The following is a 19,928-nucleotide window of genomic DNA, read 5'->3' on the forward strand; positions in this document are numbered from 1 at the left end:
TGATATAGTTGAAATACTTCTAAGGAATAGAGTGCCGGTCGGCACCATTTGCATTTTCGCAAGAATCGTAAACTAATCACGAATGGAATAAGAATTAACGATGTGTTTTGTGTTTTTCAAGGAAATGACAAAGAGGTTTATAGTTTCTTTTTGATTATACGTGGATTGAAGTTTTTCAGTGTTTTCACAGGTATGTTGATAATATACTTTCTTTCATTCCATATTTTAAAATAATTATGAATAGCATGTATTGGATAAACGGTCATCTTTTTTTTCAAGCACGTGCCCATACATTTTTCTCGACAGCTATCTATAAAAGTGGCTTGAAGTTCTTATTGTTTCATGTAATGACTGAAAGAAAGCTTTCATGTTTTCAATTCAGTTTTTAAGAAAGTAGAAGTTGTCGGGTGAAATGATTATCATTGAGAGGTAGGTAGGTATGCATACACTGGGTAACTAGTTGACCTTTGATCTTTGGATACGAAGGAATTGGACATTTTCAGAGTAAATACAATTGGGGTGTTTGCCACAGAAATAGGAGTAGGTATACAATGTCGGCGAAGAGCTGTACCTTTATTTCGAATTGTAAATTTCTTACATCATAAATAATTAAATGGAGCCGTAAACAATGATTTCATTTTCATCATGATAGTATATACTGAATCCTTGAAGGAACCTCTTTTCAAGATTTTTCTTTCGAAGAACATTGTGAAATAATCAGTTTTCTCTTGTATTACTTTATTGAAATCAGTAATACTGAAAAAGGAAAGTTATTTGTAACATATTTACAGAAATGATGACATCCAACAAAACTGCACGAACTCAAAACATGCAATATAATCTCTTTTATTTTTAGACATGAAGGAATTTCTTAATAACTTGGGATTAAATGACCTAATTGGCATTTTTAAAGGTGAAAAAATACATATATTATTTATCTCCCAATAATATACTTAAAACACATAATTTTCAGACAGAAAATGATGTAACCTTAGACATAGCTAAGGCTCACTGATGAAGAAATGAATGAAATGACTCCCCTATTGGCAAAAGAAAAATATTCAATCTAGGAAGCAATTGATGGAATAAATTTGGAATCATATATAACAGAGGTATTTCTTTCAATCATAATTTTAATAATAAATATGTATACCATTACAATTAAAAACATATTCAGTTTTCTCAAATAACTATATATTTTTGATTTGCTGCAGATACCTATTATTATTCAGGTCTATACCTAAGTAATTAAATGCTAGAATTCTCAAATTTAATAGATTCGAAGTGCTGAAAGTTATGATTGGAGACCTAGGTAAATTTTGTCATCATAGTCATATTTCTAATAAAATTTTTCTGTGATGAAGTAGGTCATTGTTTTTTTCCTATTATCAAAAAATAAGAGTATCTCCTTTTGTTAAATTGGATGTGTACAAAAAAAAATAATTATATTTTTATATTTCTATGGGATAATATCTGAGCTAGTTAGTAGAAATTGATCCAATAGTATTATTGCGAAAATGTAGACTATCACTAATCTCTGTTCTCTTTCATTTTAGATCATTACTTCAGTGGAAGGTTTCGAAAACAACTCTAATTGTTTTTTAGTAGATATCACCAATAATAATAATAAATAATAAAATATGTTGATGTTTTATATAAGGATTAACCATTTGTGAAAAATTCATATTTTCATTTAAATATTTGTGGAAGTCTATTATAATTTATTATTTGTTTGAATAAATTTGGTACTGAAATTTCTCGATTTTTATTTATATTTTGCTCATTCTCACGTTGAACAATTTTCCATGGCATTTACATAATCAGTATTGAATATGAAATATTATCCGCAAGACTCCCATCAGCAGCTGATTTCAGTAGAACTGAAAATTACTACCAACGAGATGCTGGTACTCAGATTAGTATAATATTTGGTTAATTGAATCCAATAACCAAATTCAAACATGAGGGAAGGATTTTGATTTGTAACTTTATTTCATTTGGTACATCATTATTCATACTTATTTTGAACTTTCGAAATGCTTTACTCTATCAGAAAGATACTCACAATGAGGTATAAACATTGTTCGTTCAACTACTATTCATTATTTGTTCAACAAAATCATTACTAGTAGATGTATACAGCTGATTCTTAGCCTCCCCCCACCACTATGACGTATTAATTGCTTTTTTATTGGTTGTTGTTTAGTGAAGTCAAGGCGATGTGACCTTGAAGTGTCTGGTGTATGGATCGTTCAGAATTTTTTTTTCCGGTTCTGGGCCTCCCCCCCGCCACCATGACGTATTAATTGCTTTTTTGTAGTTTAGTAACATCAAGGCGATGTGACCTTGAAGTGTCTGATGCATGGATCGTTCAGAATGTTTTTTTTATATGAGATTTTGTGTGTGTGTGTAGTGACGTAATTACATTTGGTTGGTATGTGGGAATGCACGGTACAGGGTTTACATTTTTCTATTATGTTCATGACCTTGAACATGGAATTCAACTTTGAGATTAGGGAACTAGATTGCATACATGGTAAAGTCAGGGTTTGATATTGTCCTTCATGTTTACTCTGTACCTGTTTGTACAGAATAAACACACGTCTGGATACCACGAAGATCCATCGACTGATGAGCAGTCCTTCTTCACTAGTTTGGACGGTACCCATCGTGACAGAGAGCGTACACGTCTGCACTCCGTGAAGTTTCAACGACCACTATTTGCATGTATCGCCTTCTGTCAACACATCGAGTTGGAATTGGTGGTGGTGGTGGTGGGGAGCGCCTGTGTTCGACGCATCGAGTTGGCTTCGACCTCGGTCTACGTTACACCCTTAACGTATGTCACAAGGTAATAAGGATAAGGCGAGTTTGAGGTAGTGTTTTGGGTTTGACTTTGAATGACTTTCATTCACATTTCATATTTTCACAGCTATTTCGAACAATGTTCAAAGTCGCATAACCTTGGGGGTTGACCTTATGATTTCAGTCTGTCTCGAGTCACATTAACATCGAAATGACCTCTACATACGTCACATGTGCTTGTCTATGTACAAACATACGTCTGCATACTTCAAAGATCCTCCAAGTAATGAATGTTCCATCGGTGTGAGCCCACCAAGTTAGTAGTGGTGTGACGATAGCCTTGCTATCGATGGTGACACGCAGGCAGCCAAGAACTGTGTTACTCCCCCCACCACTATGACATATGATTTGCTTTTTTTGTTGTTTAGTAACATCAAGGCGATGTGACCTTGAAGTGTCTGGTGCATGAATCATTAAAATTTTTTTCATATGAGATTGTGTGTGTGTTTGTGACATAATGTAATAAACTCACTTCAGGTTCATTTATAAGGAACGGAATGAAACGACTTCGTAGAAAAACTTCCTCTATTCAGAATAACTCAAATTGATCTACCTTGTTTCAATTACATGATCCTCGTCGTAATCCTTCCCTATCTCAATGTTACATAATGTTTTAATAACATAAGATCGGCATACATCGAAAAGAGCTGTCCTGGCACGTATTAGGTGTTCTAATTAGAATATTGTTTATTTCTCAATTTGTTATTGTTCCACATTATTTGCTATACCAGTACATCTCCCCCGATGACGAAAAAAAAAATTTTAAACAATATTTTTTTTTCATTCAATAAACAATTTTGTCCTATTTTTGTGTATTTCTACCAGCTTATTATCTATTCTAACTACAACATTTGGATCTTTATCTTCTACTATAATATAAGGACCTTTGAAGATAGGATCATACTTATTTGAAGATGTGTTCCTTACTAATATCTTATCACCTATCCTAACATTAACAGGATTAATTTTAATATCTAGTTTTTGTTTTCGTAACGATTTTGATACCATTAAATTATTTCTCGCGTCATTCCAAGCTGTTTGCAATCTAAATTTTAACTGAATTGGGTAATCATCGAAATTATATACAGGGTCGACTTGTGTAGCAATGCTCGATGGTACTCGACTCATTTTGCCGAAAACCAATTCGTATGGACTATACCGAGTTTCCGTATGCACTGCATTATTATATGCAAAACACCAATATGGTATCCATGAGCTCCAGGTGTCTGGATGCTCTGATGCATGTATGCGTAAATAATCACCTAGATTTTTATGTGTGTTTTCCAATGCTCCAATGGTTTCGTGATGATACGCCGTTGAATTCAGCTGTTCGATTTTTAGCAGTTTGCACGACTCTTTGAAGGTCGACGCTAGAAATTCAGTGCCTCTGTCTGTCACAACTTGTTCTGGAATACCAAATCGTAAAATAAAATTTTCTACGAATGATTTCGCGACTGTTACTGCCTCTTTATTTTCTAATGGATACCCTTCTACGAATTTTGTTAACTCACATTGCAACGTCAAAATGTATCGGTTATTTTCCCTGTCTTGGTCTAAAGGGCCCACCAAGTCAAGAAAAACTTTCTGAAACGCTGAGGTAGCCGTTGTGGTTATTTTCATTGGTTGCCGATGCGGTCTTGAGTACTTATATCTCTGACAGTCATCACAACGTTTTACAAAATTTTCGATATCCTTTCGGAGACCAGACCAAAAGTAAAGTTTTCTAATATTGTTATACATGCGATTAATTCCAGCATGCCCTCCCGTTGGTAACATGTGGTAATCGTTCAAAATTAATTGCTGGGTTTCCTTCCTAGTTATGTGTTGCTGAGCTTTTATTATATTTATTTTTATACCTGCCTTTCGAATTTCATTGGGAATTTCCAAAATGTTTTTTAATAACGATGCGCATCTATCTTCTTTTACTATAACTAATTCTGGAATTCCATATTCTTGGCAAATTTCCTTCAGGTCTCTCAACGATGCACCGAATGCAGTCGCTGATCGAGATTCATCCTGATTCATATAAATAGTATTTGCCTTTTCATCATATAATATATTCCCTTTTATTTTACACTCAGAACGTTTTTTTCTTTGAAACTCAACTTTCGACAAAGGATACAACTGAACAAATTCTTTAGGTGGTTTCAATAATTCTACGACACCAGGATGATCAGGCCTGTTATCGAAAGAGATATTGGACTTTTCCCGTGAATTGTTGCCCAATTTCTTCGTTTGTGCCCTTGTCACGACATTCATGACTTGACAGGAATTAACTGACATTTCTTTCAGTTCGTCGGAGTCAATTTTTATACGACTTAATGCATCAGCCGTTACATTATCTTTTCCTTTAACATAACTTATTGTAAAATCATATTCTTCTAGTGTTAACCTAAATTTCGTTAGTCTACTTGAAGGATTCGTCATACCGAAAAGATATAATAATGGTTTATGGTCTGTAAGGATAATGAACTTTTTCCCGTAAAGATAAGGACGAAATTTTTTCACACTCCAACAAATAGCAAGTAATTCTTTCTCTATCACACAATAGTTGACTTCAGCTTTATTCAGCGATCTGCTGGCGAACGCCACCGGCTTATCATCTGAATTTGACAGAACTGCTCCGATAGCCAAATTTGAGGCATCGGTACGTAATTTAAAAACGTTTGATTCCGAAAAATCAGGATATGCGAGAATTGGTGGTTGTACCAGCGCCTGCTTTAGCGTTTCGAATGCTTTTTGACATTCTTCGCTCCAAGCGAATACTACACCCTTTTTTGACAATCTGTTAAGCGGTGCTGCGATATCCGCGAAATTCTGAATGAACTTCCTATAATAGTTCGCAAATGCTACAAACCGTTTAGTTTCATTCGAGTCTTTTGGAACCGGAAATTGCTGTATAACACGTATTTTTTCAAAATCTGGAGATATTCCTTCAGATGAAATCACGTGACCCAGATACAATATCTGTTTTTTCAAGAATTCGCATTTGTAAGGATTTAGTTTTAAATTGACCTGTCTCAATCGCTGCAAAGTTTTTACCAAATTCCGATTATGAACTTCCAAATTATTCCCGAAAACTATCAAATCGTCCAAATAAATGAAACATCTCTCATAATTTAACCCTGACATTGCTATGGTCATCGCTCGAGAGAAAGCACTTGGACTCAGTTTCAACCCCATCGGTAATCTCGTCATTTGATACTGACCTTTATCGGTTGTGAAACTTGTGTAAGCTCTAGATGTTGCATCCAATTCAACCTGATAATAGCCCTGAGATAAGTCAAGATGTGAGAAGTACATCGCTCCGGAGAGTGAGTCTAAAATTTCATCTATGCAAGGTAATGGAAATTTGTCATCCTCAATGCGTTTATTCAACAGACGGTAATCGATAACTATCCTCCATTGTTTATTACCCTTACTATCCTCTTTTTTCGGTACTATTAACAATGGTGCCGACCATTCGGACCTTGTTTCCTCTATAATTCCTTCTGACAGCATGTTGTCAATTTGTTTATTTATTTCCGCTTTCTGCGAATGCGGTAACCGGTATGGTTTTACGTATACCGGAATGGCATCCTTTTTTAAATGTATGGTCTGTTTACAGACATTTGTCACCGTCAGTGGGTCATTTTCAAAGCGAAATACGTCCGCATATTTTGCACAGATTTTATCAATAGCTATTTTTTCCTGCTTATTAAGACCTTTGGTATTTATGGAGTTGAGTAACTTATCTATACGCTCAACTGAAAAGTGTGTGTTTCCAAAAGTATGAACATCAAATTCTGAAATATTTTCAGTTTTGGGCCTAAAATTTTTCAAGTGTACCTCTTTATCCGTAATATTCAGAATTTTAACAGGTATAATGTGGTTGTGAGGCTTTGCGATAATTCCCGCAGTATAAACACCTTCTGAAATTTCTTCTGGTATGATAATACAATCATCTGAGTTATGTACTTGCAAATATTTAATAATTTCGCACCTTGGTGGAATCGTTATATAATTTTCATACTTGGATTGCAGTGGAATCGACAGTTTCCGATTGTTTATATATATAGAGAATGTGCATAATTCGTAGTTTAATATTGCAGAGTGCTTGACAAAGAAATCTGACCCAATAACACCATTCATATCACTACCAAAGTCATTCACCACATGAAATTCGTGACCTATCTTAACGTCAGATAGTTCTAATGTAATATTAGCCGAGCCTTGCGTGAAGACAAAACCCGCTATGCCGTTTATTTTGATTCTATTTGTCGTATCAACAAACTGATTTTTATTTATACATGATGTAAAAATTACGCTTACCGAAGCACCCGTATCCAATAAAAATTTCAACTCACTTTTTCCGTTTTTCATACATACATAATTAAGACCATTCATACTTAAAACCTTATAATCACCTACATTCTCACTGACTCGACCGAAAAAACTGATTAGCTTGCGGGGAAGGGTTGTTTAATTCAGCATCCTGAGCGTTTTCCATAAAAAACCCTCTTCGAGATGGACTGAAAGTTTGGTTGTTGTGATTATTCCAACGCCCTCTAAAATTTCCGCGAAAATGTCCCTGGTTTCGACCCCTAAAATTATTTTTACTATGCAAACTACTTCCTCTGATCTTATTCGATTGTGAGTTATTGAATTGTCCGGTACTGAAATTTGGTCTTCCCCTATTATTCTGCTGAAATCCTCGACTCGTACGGTTGAAATTATTAAGTTTTGAGTTCCCTCGCATGTGAAACACCTGCGAAGAAGAGGTTGCACCTCCCGTACATTCCTCATCTACAGCTCCCGTTATAGCATCTTTCAAAGCGCTATAGTTCCTAGCTTTTATGACAGTTCCCAGATCGTGACTTCGCAGTCCGTTCGCGAAAGCATGAATTGCCAGTTTTTCGTTCGCAACTTTAAGAATTTTCATTGCCTCGACATTTCCATCGGCTTGCGCTATTGTCAAATCGACCAGTAATTCCTCGATTGATTTACCAAATTCATTCACTGATTTATGTTTTTGTTTTGCGTTATGTAATTCAACTGATAAACTTGCGGCAGAATGCTTTGTCAACAAATGTGTTTTGATGTCTTTAATTAAATCAGTATTAGACGGATATGACGACTCTAATCTCATCTTTGCACTTTGTGACAATCTAGTTTTAAGGACATAGTTTGTTAGTGTTATTTTTCCATTATCGTCTAAAAGACTATCGTATAATTCAATGGCATCTATTAACTGTTTTACAGATTCCTCCGAATTGTCGGTTATAGGCAATAAGCTTGACGCTATTCTGAGATCAAATTTTTCACCCATTATTGTAAAACTTCTAGTAATTTCTGTAATATTAGCTAATCTAGTCTCTAAGGTATTTCGAATATCGACTAATAATTTGTTTGAAGATTCAACATATAACTTAACTTTTTGAATTATATCTGCATCTTTAGGGCCCGCATTGAATTTATTTTTCACTTCATTTAACTCTGATTCAATCCTATTTAATTCTTCAAACTTGCGATTTATAGCTTTTAGATCGACTCGCCTCTCTTTGCTATCTTTATTTAAATTCCTATTAAAAACTTTGAGTTCTTCAAACGAGTATCTAAATAAGTCTATGATGCTCATTTGCTACGCTAAAGACGAAAATAAATCGATATATTGATACACAAACTTATACTAAATAAATACGACCTTAAAATGTCTTTCCATGTGTCATCCAATTTCCACTCTACTTGTTGTTGGTTTTCACTTTGGAATGCGTGAACCACCCATGAAATTCGTTTTCTTCTCACTCCTTACGCCTATACCAACTCCTGACTCCTCGTTATCTCTCTTCTTATCTTCTTTTCTAATGATTTCTGGCACCTCTTTATTAGAAATGCGCCGAGTGCCAAAATGAAACAGGCGAAAGCTACTATGCCTAGTACTTCGGAAACGGAGAACCCATTGCTAGCTGAAACTCCACCACTGTTCCCGGCTTGGCTTATGATTACTTCTTCTTTACTCTCTGTGGATCCCATGTTGGAAGATGTCAAATGCAACTCGTCTCTATTTCTCAGTATCTACCCGTTAATAACATACGTGGTAATCCTGGAATCATCCTGGCAGGATCGCCATGTAATAAACTCACTTCAGGTTCATTTATAAGGAACGGAATGAAACGACTTCGTAGAAAAACTTCCTCTATTCAGAATAACTCAAATTGATCTACCTTGTTTCAATTACATGATCCTCGTCGTAATCCTTCCCTATCTCAATGTTACATAATGTTTTAATAACATAAGATCGGCATACATCGAAAAGAGCTGTCCTGGCACGTATTAGGTGTTCTAATTAGAATATTGTTTATTTCTCAATTTGTTATTGTTCCACATTATTTGCTATACCAGTACAATAATTACATTTGGTTGGTTTGTCTGTGTGTGAATGCACGGTATAGGGTTTCATCAAGTGCTTGTCCATGTACAAACATACGTCTGCATACTTCAAAGATCCACCAAGTAATGAATGTTGCATTGGTGTGAGCCCACCAAGTTAGTACGTCTACATACTACACTTTCAATATTGAAATGATCTCTACATACGTCACACGATGTCGACAAGGTGACTTTGAAGGATTATATACATGCGGACAAGGCGACATTGAAGTAATGTTTTGGATTTGACATACACGGTAGAGTTAGAATTTGACATTATTGACTGACTAGTGCTCCTTCCTAATCAGTTTGGATGGTACCTATCATGACAGAGAGTGCACACGTCTACACTCTCTGAAGTTCCAACGACCACTGCTTGGCTCGTATCACCAGGTTTGTTCTGGTTCTGCGAAATTCAGATTCTAGGACGTCAGGATCATGCGCAGTTGATATAGAGCGTTCTGGTTTATTGAGGATAATTTCAGGCTGATGAATCCTCTGTTCTGGTTTTGACTGCGAAATGATCCTAAACTGTTTTGAACCGTCCCGAATCGTTCTTGCTCTCGAGGCTGAACTGTTCCCGTTGCTCATGCGCATTCATGTGGAAATTTGTTTGGGCTATTTGCTAAGATGTTTTTTTATATATTTGATTTGAAAAATCGATGATTGAGGGTAGATAACATTTGAGCTGACTATAGGGATACGCTACATAACAAAATGGACATGATTAATAAATAGTATTTTCTCGTCTTCATCTCTTCATATATACGATAGGTGGCACAGTGGTCTCCTCAAAAGCGTTCTGATTTAAACAAGTGTCCGAGACTAATTCGGACTGTTTGAGATTTTTTGTTTGTACGCACCATATCTTGCGCAGTTTCCAAACGTTTTGGGATGTTAGAACCTACCATCTGTCAACACATCGAGTTGTGATGGTGAGGAGGTCGGAAGACACTTTCAATTGTGAAATGACATTAACATACGTCACACGATGTCGACAAAGTGACTTTTGAAGAAGTCTTTATATACGGACAAGGCGACTTTGAAGTAGTGTTTTGGGTTTGACTTTCACGGTGAAGTTATGATTTGACATTATCGTTCATATGTACTCTGTACCAGTTTGTACTGAATGAACACACGTTTGCATAACGAGTTGTGATCGTAAACGACGCCATCATTCAGTATGTGAGAGCGCATCGAGATGAATTCGTCTTGAGTATATTTGTTACAAAATTTTGTTTACATTGTCATAAAACGTATGTGAAACTGCTAATTACACAGAAATCGCTACTTCGAAATTCCAAAAGTAATACAGTGTTGAATAGACAAGGGAATCAAATTTTCAAAACCCCCTTTCCGATTGGAAAAAAATTGGTAACGCCCTCTCTGTTTCAAAGATCCACAAAGTAATGTATGTTCCATTGGTGTGAGCCCACCGAGTTAGTGGTGTGACGTCACAGCAGCAACTGTTTAACGATAGGAGAACGTGATGTTTACTCCACGGCGCGTGGCTGAATAATGCATATTCATCGGTGGGTCCTCAACTCTCTCGATACGGAGATGACTGACGTAACGCATCGCTCATCCCTCGCTGTCAATGGCGACGCACAGGCGGCGAGAACTATGTTAGCGCATCTGTCCTCTGAACGATAGCGTAACGACTTCTGTTAACGCGTCCACAGCTGAGAGCTAGGCTCAGCTGTGACGTCAGGCACGCCAAGTAGGTATGTTTATGCATTATTACATATAAATGGTCCTCCAAGAGTATTTCAACACATTCTCAACATATAAGAGGACAAGCATTAGCTGGAAATATAGTTGCGCCATCTATGAACTGAGGTTGGAGACCGTGATCACCAAAGTGTGTAAAAGCATGGTGTTCACTTTCGTACGGTTGTGAAGGTCTTGAAGTAATTTGGAAGTAATATGCTTCTTTATTTGAACAAAATAACTGAATAAAAACTAGTCACTGTATTTAGAAGTTGAAGAGCTTGAAATGTGGAAATAACGTTACAATGGATTAAGTGTCAGTTTGAAAAGTAGAGACTGCAAGTAGTTTTTTTTTGATAATTAGAAACCAATCATGATTATGACCACTTTAAAAATATATCTAGTATGAATACGCCAGAGAAAAATATAGTATACAGTACACAGTTATACAAGTGCTTCGATTTTGCAAAATATTCAGTGAAAATCCCATAAAAAGTGTTAATTGAAGTATTCAATTCAATTGCTCGATTTTTCTAGTATTTCGCAACTTTGCGATTCCTGAATTATAATATCTACGCAAAAATTGTATCAAATTCTGTACCTGAGAGGTAAACTGTCGTAACTACAAAATTCTCGATTTTGGGGTTATTGATGTAACTACATTATCGAGGTGTATAGTGTTGAGTGGATAGTTGCCGATATCTGCACAGCTAATGAATGGCGTCATAGCCAATGTGACTTTAATGTATCTGTCATGATATGATAGAGGTAAACTCAAGTAACTTGAGTTGCAACTGCTCTCTTGTAAAATTTGCAAAATGTTAGTTACGATAGTTTACCTCTGAGGTACAGAATTTATGAAAAAAATAATCGAATCGTTTCATTTTTCAAGAGTGATAGGTGGCGCCATCTTTCCGTCAGTAGAAAACCCAATATCAAATAAATGATTTTTGAGAATCCCAGGAAGTATGCAACACATCACATCACAAATGGTATCAAATATCACTTGAAAATTAGCTTAACAAACGAGCTTCCATTAAATTATCCGTGCATGGATGCAGAGACACAAATGAATGTCTAAGGAGTAAAAAAAAACACCAGTTGAAATATATTTGGTCAGGAAATACTCAACACATCATCAACTGAAAATTTATTTATACATATATGTATGCATTGCGAGCACGTACAATTATGCACCTACCATTTATTACAACAAAATAATATATTAATCACTTTCAGATTCAAAACTTTCACCAATGTTCATAATAATAGGTGTAGTGTAATATCCATATCACAAAGAAGCTTTTCTCGTTCATACCATTTTTCTATGAGTGATTCAGTGTGTTTCACACATTTTGCCCAGGCTTCAGCGTTGCACTTCTCTGACGCTTCATTCCACATACTTAATACTTTTTCATCACTGTATCCAACTCTACCAATATATTTGTTATAGTAGGTTTTGCAATCAGCCAAAATTATTTCAATAGCATTAAAATCTGGGTGGTAAGGTGATAATCTTAATACTTCATGTCCATGTTCTCGTACCAGTTCATCTATAATATATAATAATAATAATAAACGTCTTTATTGTATTAAATGACATATGATATACAAATGAAATGAAAGTGTTGACGAAGTCTAGCTCAGAGCTATTCTACTCAACCAACAGGGGTTTGAACCCCGATTTGAAAAAGAAAGTTCACAAGTTAGGTAAAAGATAATTTTAGTAAATGACTGTACTTAGTAGATAAGAAAAATAATTGAGTGGCATAGTAAACATAAATAAGTTATACAGGTTGATTACCATCACATATACATTATTGAAAACTTACTAGCCTGAATAATTGCAGTCAATTAAAAGGTAAAATGTAAATTATCAGAATTTGCTATATTACATCATTGTGTGAGTAATAAATAGTTCTTAAATTTATATTTGAATTTATCTATGTTATATAACTTGAATTGGTCAGGAAGAAGATTGTACATTCGAATGGAGTTGAAAATAAAAGATCGTTGAAATATCGCAGTTTTGTGCTGGGCATGGTCAGGGCAGATCTGTTTCTGACATTTTTTGAATGTATTTTAGAACGTGGAATGAATTTATGCAATGGAGCTGGTGGGTTGGACTTGTTTAGGAGTCCATGTGTGAATGAAACCAAGTGGAGTTACCGTCTATTCTCCATGTTCAGCCAGTTGCACTCTTCGAGTTTATGGGAGATGGAGTCATATTTTCGTATTCCATAAATTAGTCTGCAATAACTATTCTGCACTTTTGGTATCCGATTACTATCATCTTTTGTTAAACAGGGACCAGGATATATATATATATATTTCTTTCGGTTCATCTTAGCCAATTGCAATAATTCTGGTTTTATTAATTTTTTCATCAAAATCAATGTTGTTTTTGTGTAACCAACTAACATTTTTCGATTTTCTTGAAGAACTGGTAGGCTGTTTATTCAAAATTTCACTGTGGTATAGTGCATTGTCCATTATAATTAAAGATGGTTCTTCCAAACTGAGAAGTAACTGTGAAGTAATCCACTTGGTGAACATTATACTATTCATTTCTCCATGGTAATCTAAGGTCGAAGATTTTGAACAGAACAATAAACTGGCTTCTGGAATAAACCCTTTCATAGAACCAGGAGGCACAACAATAAATCGTTTACCATCATATCCTTCGGGTTTGCGTACACTTTTTACATTATTATCCTGCCAAGACTTTCTTTTATTTCCTTTTCTTCGGTTTTCCCGGTATTTGCGTAAAAAATGCTCATGAAACGATATTAGGTCTTTCAATCAAAGCTCTTTGATTATCATCTTTTTCAAATTTAAATCCCAGCTCTTTCAGTAAAACGTTTGAAGATGATTTGCACATAGAAACAATTTCCTTATTTTTCAGCTCATCGTTCAGAGATTGAAGGGTAAGATTTTTTTTCTGGAAGAAAATATTCAAATTAATATAGGTACATTTCAAAATTCATTGAATAGGAGAATTGATATTATAACTACACTTCAAATACGAGATACAAGTGAACCTTCAAATGTGAAAGAAAAATATATTTGACAATAAAGTTTGACTAGTTAACTAATTATCATACATCCAAGGCCTTTCCTGATACAGTTGTGACTGATAAAAATGGGGGGGAGTTGTATTTGTTTAGAATTTTTTCTCACTAGTCAGTGTCGTGTCGTCATTTGCATCGAATAAATCCTGCTTTCTTTTTGAGAGTGTGCTGCACCGATACACTTAATTTCATTGGTTAAAAATGACATTTGTCAAAATTTAACCTATGGTATAGCTAGAATTAGAAGTTCCGACGCAACACACTCAAACAGAAAACACGTGAAATAACATTTTTATCATATAGACATCTGAACAGTCAATTTGTACCGTCTTTCCTTCACCATGTATTAAGAAGGTGTACTCACTGTCTTTATACATATCGTACAGAGTATATCGTACTTCCATTTCCTGCCCTTCAGGTAAATCAGATGTTTTCTTTTTGATACGATGTCTACTTTTTCCTGGAGTTGATGGAATGGGTTTGTGTTTATTTCTTTGTTTGATGTTGAACACCGTTTTTTTTTTAGATATTTTAAATGCATCTGCAACTCTCTAAAATACAGTTAAGAAAAGTTATGACATTTTTTTTATCATTTTAATGGTTACCTCTTGAACAGATGTGTGTGTTTGTGAATTAAGAATACTTCCAGGCATAATCTAAAAAGGAGTATAAATATATTGTACATGTTTGGCATGACTTCATAGATTTAATTAATGTTATTTCTCTCATTATTGGTTCCACACTCCCAATTACTCTTTTATAATATCCCGGTAATGCGGAATTATAGCCACAAATATCAATTGTGAGGTTGGAAATATTGAAATTAAAGAACCTTTATGAATAAAACACATTGTATTGTACTTACTTTGAAAGTAATGATGATGCATTCAGCTTTGAAAAAAACTATTTTCGTAATATATTTGACTGTAAAATACTGTAAAACTGACGAAAACAATACCCAATAATATAAAACAACAATACTATCAACTGTCAATATCATGTCTGACAAATGTAGCTAAATTGTAAAACACTGTCGGCTGTCTGGTTATCTCTTTCCACTGTTATGAGTATCAATGGATCATCACTATAACATATATATATCTTCTTCAGGAAGTGTCACGAAACAATAGTTATTTAACACCCACAACACCGTTTCCATGATGGAAATGGGACATAATTGGTGCGATGGTTGCGAGAGACCCCTAACAAATTCCACCCGAGTGTCGACATGTATAATATGCAATAATGTCAAATCTGTGACACATAACCGTGGACCTACTGGTCAAAAAAAAAAACAACAGCCCTTTTCAGGGCTACATTATTCATACAAACAGTAGTAGATTATGTGACAAAGGACTGCTTTGTCTAAAAAAGTCGTGGTTGGGAATTTGTTAGTCATTGAATATATCTATGCATTATATGACAAATTACTATTTTCACTGAAAAGTTGAAGTTGGGAATTTGTTAGTCATCGAATATCTGTGCATATGATGAGTACTTCTTTAACTGAAAGTTGAAGTTGAAAATTTGTCATCATTGAATATACATGCATATACTGGCGTCCGAAATTATACTCAGTAAACCACAACGTTATATCTGCGCATAATCCTGGCGTCCTGGGACCTGAATTTTGTAAAACCAGAACAAACCTGATATGATCTGTGTTGAAGAATATAAAAATTAAATTGCTTTGATCTGTTATATAGCAAAAATTATAAGAAATGCTAAAAAATATTGGAAATCATTTTTCAAAGGACTGATAGGTGGCGCCATCTTTTGTCACGCCTTTTATTTCTCATTGACTAATTAAGTCAATTTGTAAACGATTTCTCGTTGTTCCACAATTTGGCATGAGGGTGACAACTATGGATTAGAGAGAGCATAGTTCCCAGGATAGGCCGCCAGCTTTTAAACAGTGAAGAAAGGCGTGGGTAAGATGGAGAGTAGAGCGCCACCCGCTTTATCAACTCTGGAGCTCATATAGCATACTGAACAGAAACGAGAAATTCATTCCAACTGGTAACCGATTGAATCAAACTCAGATCCAGGTAAAATATCTATAATTCCTTTCCCTAACATCCACACCTTTCTCAGTCGGTTTCAAACTTGTTAACAAATCTCTTGATCCATCTGTCAGTTCATAAATTGTATCAACTGTTATTATAAAGACTCCCCCTACAATACTGGCAGGAAGCTTTGACCTCCTGAGGCCACAAAGTGTCAAATGTGAGAAGGTTTTACTTTTCTGACAGACTTTCTAATTTCTGACGTCACAAGTAGGCGGAGCTTAGCGAATTTTTCCAAACATATCGATTTTACATCTTAAAACGCCATAAGAAATTATTTATATACACAGACTACAGAAACAAGTTTAGATAGGCAACTGTATACTTGTAGATACAAAACACTAATGCTCCACAGGTCCGTAGCGGATGTTACCCGAACTACATAAAGAAAACTGTAATCCCGAGTATTTGAGGGCGGGCTTTTTAAAAGTTCGCTCCAATTTGAATAGTGAAATTTTAAATGTATGCACATAAAGTCAACATCATATGAAAGTTCCCTCTCATAATAGATGTAATTGAAATTTTACTTATGAATTGTTTGTATTTAAAAAAACAGCTTTTACTAACATTTTTGAAAATTTCTAAATATAACAGGTTTCGAATAGCAATTAAGTGGGGTTGATTTTCAAATTTGTACTCATCATATGCACAGATATTCGATGACTAACAAATTCCCAACTTCGACTTTTCAGTGAAAATAGTAATTTGTCATATAATGCATAGATATATTCAATGACTAACAAATTCCCAACCACGACTTTTTTAGTCAAAGCAGTCCTTTGTCACATAATCTACTACTGTTTGTATGGATAATGTAGCCCTGAAAAGGGCTGTTGTTTTTTTTTTTTGACCAGTGGGTCCACGGTTATGTGTCACAGATTTGACATTATTGCATATTATATATGTCGACACTCGGGTGAAATTTGTTAGGGTTCTCTCGCAACCATCGCACCAATTATGTCCCATTTCCATCATGGAAAAGGTGTTGTGGGTGTTAAATAACTATTGTTTCGTGACACTTCCTGAAGAAGATATATATATGTTATAGTGATGATCCATCAATACTCATAACAGTGGAAAGAGATAACCAGACAGCCGACAGTGTTTTACAATTTAGCTACATTTGTCAGACATGATATTGACAGTTGACAGTATCGTTGTTTTATGTTATTGGGTATTGTTTTCGTCAGTTTTACAGTATTTTACAGTCAAATATATCACAAAAATAGTTTTTTTCAAAGCTAAATGCATCATCATTACTTTCAAAGTGAGTACAATACAATGTGTTTTATTCATGAAGGTTCTTTAATTTCAATATTTCCAACCTCACAATTGATATTTGTGGCTATAATTCTGCATTACCGGGATATTATACAAGAGTAATTGGGGGTGTGGAAACAATAATGAGAGAAATTACATTAATTAAATCTATGAAGTCATGCCAAACATGTACAATATATTTATACTCCTTTTTAGATTATGCCTGGAAGTATTCTTAATTCACAAACACAACAATTTGTGTTGAACTTGTGCGAATATTTTGAAAGGGAGAGGGCGCTTGAAGGACCTTTGTTACCATTTTCATCTGTTCAAGAGGTAACCATTAAAATGATAAAAAAAATGTCATAACTTTTTTTAACTGTATTTTAGAGAGTTGCAGATGCATTTTAAATATCTAAAAAAAACGGTGTTCAACATCAAACAAAGAAATAAACACAAACCCATTCCATCAACTCCAGGAAAAAGTAGACATTGTATCAAAAAGAAAACATCTGATTTACCTGAAGGGCAGGAAATGGAAGTACGATATACTCTGTACGATATGTATAAAGACAGTGAGTACACCTTCTTAATACATGGTGAAGGAAAGACGGTACAAATTGACTGTTCAGATGTCTATATGATAAAAATGTTATTTCACGTGTTTTCTGTTTGAGTGTGTTGCGTCGGAACTTCTAATTCTAGCTATACCATAGGTTAAATTTTGACAAATGTCATTTTTAACCAATGAAATTAAGTGTATCAGTGCAGCACACTCTCAAAAAGAAAGCAGATTTTATTCGATGCGAATGACTTAGACGCGACACTGACTAGTGAGAAAAAATTCTAAACAAATATAACTCCCCCCCATTTTTATCAGTCACAACTGTATCAGGAAAGGCCTTGGATGTATGATAATTAGTTAACTAGTCAAACTTTATTGTCAAATATATTTTTCTTTTACATTTGAAGGTTCACTTGTATCTCGTATTTGAAGTGTAGTTATAATATCAATTCTCCTATTCAATGGATTTTGAAATGTACCTATATTAATTTGAATATTTTCTTCCAGAAAAAAAATCTTACCCTTCGATCTTTGAACGATGAGCTGAAAAATAGGGAAATTGTTTCTATGTGCAAATCATCTTCAAATGTTTTACTGAAAGAGCTGGGATTTAAATTTGAAAAAGATGATAATCGAAGAGCTTTGATTGAAAGACCTAATATCGTTTCATGAGCATTTTTTTACGCAAATACCGGAAAAACCGAAGAAGAGGAAATAAAAGAAAGTCTTGGCAGGATAATAATGTAAAAAGTGTACGCAAACCCGAAGGATATGATGGAAAACGATTTATTGTTGTTCCTGCTGGTTCTATGAAAGAGTTTATTCCAGAAGCCAGTTTATTGTTCTGTTCAAAATCTTTGACCTCAGATTACCATGGAGAAATGAATAGTATAATGTTCACCAAGTGGATTACTTTACAGTTACTTCCCAGTTTGGAAGAACCATTAATTATAATGGACAATGCACTATACCACAGTGAAATTTTGAATAAATAGCCTACCAGTTCTTCAAGAAAATCGAAAAATGTTAGTTGGTTACACAAAAACAACATTGATTTTGATGAAAAAATTAATAAAACCAGAATTATTGCAATTGGCTAAGATGAACCGAAAGAAAAATATATATACCCTGGTCCCTGTTTAACAAAAGATGATAGTAATAGGATACAAAAAGTGCAGAATAGTTATTGCAGACTAATTTATGGAATACGAAAATATGACTCCATCTCCCATAAACTCGAAGAGTGCAACTGGCTGAACATGGAGAATAGACGGTAACTCCATTTGGTTTCATTCACACATGGACTCCTAAACAAGTCCAACCCACCAGCTCCATTGCATAAATTCATTCCACGTTCTAAAATACATTCAAAAAATGTCAGAAACAGATCTGCCCTGACCATGCCCCAGCACAAAACTGCGATATTTCAACGATCTTTTATTTTCAACTCCATTCGAATGTACAATCTTCTTCCTGACCAATTCAAGTTATATAACATAGATAAATTCGAATATAAATTTAAGAACTATTTATTACTCACACAATGATGTAATATAGCAAATTCTGATAATTTACATTTTACCTTTTAATTGACTGCAATTATTCAGGCTAGTAAGTTTTCAATAATGTATATGTGATGGTAATCAACCTGTATAACTTATTTATGTTTACTATGCCACTCAACTATTTTTCTTATCTACTAAGTACAGCCATTTACTAAAATTATCTTTTACCTAACTTGTGAACTTTCTTTTTCAAATCGGGGTTCAAACCCCTGTTGGTTGAGTAGAATAGCTCTGAGCTAGACTTCGTCAACACTTTCATTTCATTTGTATATCATATGTCATTTAATACAATAAAGACGTTTATTATTATTATTATATATTATAGATGAACTGGTACGAGAACATGGACATGAAGTATTAAGATTATCACCTTACCACCCAGATTTTAATGCTATTGAAATAATTTTGGCTGATTGCA

The 19,928-nt window shown here is 34.6% G+C and overlaps 1 protein-coding gene and 2 long non-coding RNA genes across 4 annotated transcripts in view; 1 reads left to right on the forward strand and 2 right to left on the reverse strand.

Annotated features, from left to right (window-relative positions):
• LOC111512315 (alkaline phosphatase) overlaps nt 1–19,928 on the reverse strand; it is a 952,023-nt gene that overhangs the window by 640,574 nt on the left and 291,521 nt on the right. The gene's annotated exons all lie outside the window — the stretch shown is intronic.
• On the forward strand, nt 20–1,160 carry LOC141483471 (uncharacterized). The gene is made up of 3 exons (XR_012466110.1): nt 20–190; nt 857–913; nt 974–1,160. It is a non-coding gene; the product is annotated as an uncharacterized lncRNA (long non-coding RNA).
• LOC141483490 (uncharacterized) lies at nt 12,119–14,610 on the reverse strand. 2 transcript variants are annotated; one of them, XR_012466123.1, is made up of 2 exons: nt 14,419–14,610; nt 12,119–12,536 (listed from the first exon to the last, which is right to left on the reverse strand). It is a non-coding gene; the product is annotated as an uncharacterized lncRNA (long non-coding RNA). The 2 variants fall into 2 exon arrangements; XR_012466122.1 differs by lacking the exon at nt 14,419–14,610 and adding an exon at nt 13,153–13,864.

The sequence above is a fragment of the Leptinotarsa decemlineata genome, unplaced genomic scaffold (assembly GCF_025532065.1).
Source record: "Leptinotarsa decemlineata unplaced genomic scaffold, Ldec_3_MD MMD2_tig00003557_RagTag_RagTag, whole genome shotgun sequence".
Lineage (NCBI taxonomy): Eukaryota > Metazoa > Arthropoda > Insecta > Coleoptera > Chrysomelidae > Leptinotarsa > Leptinotarsa decemlineata.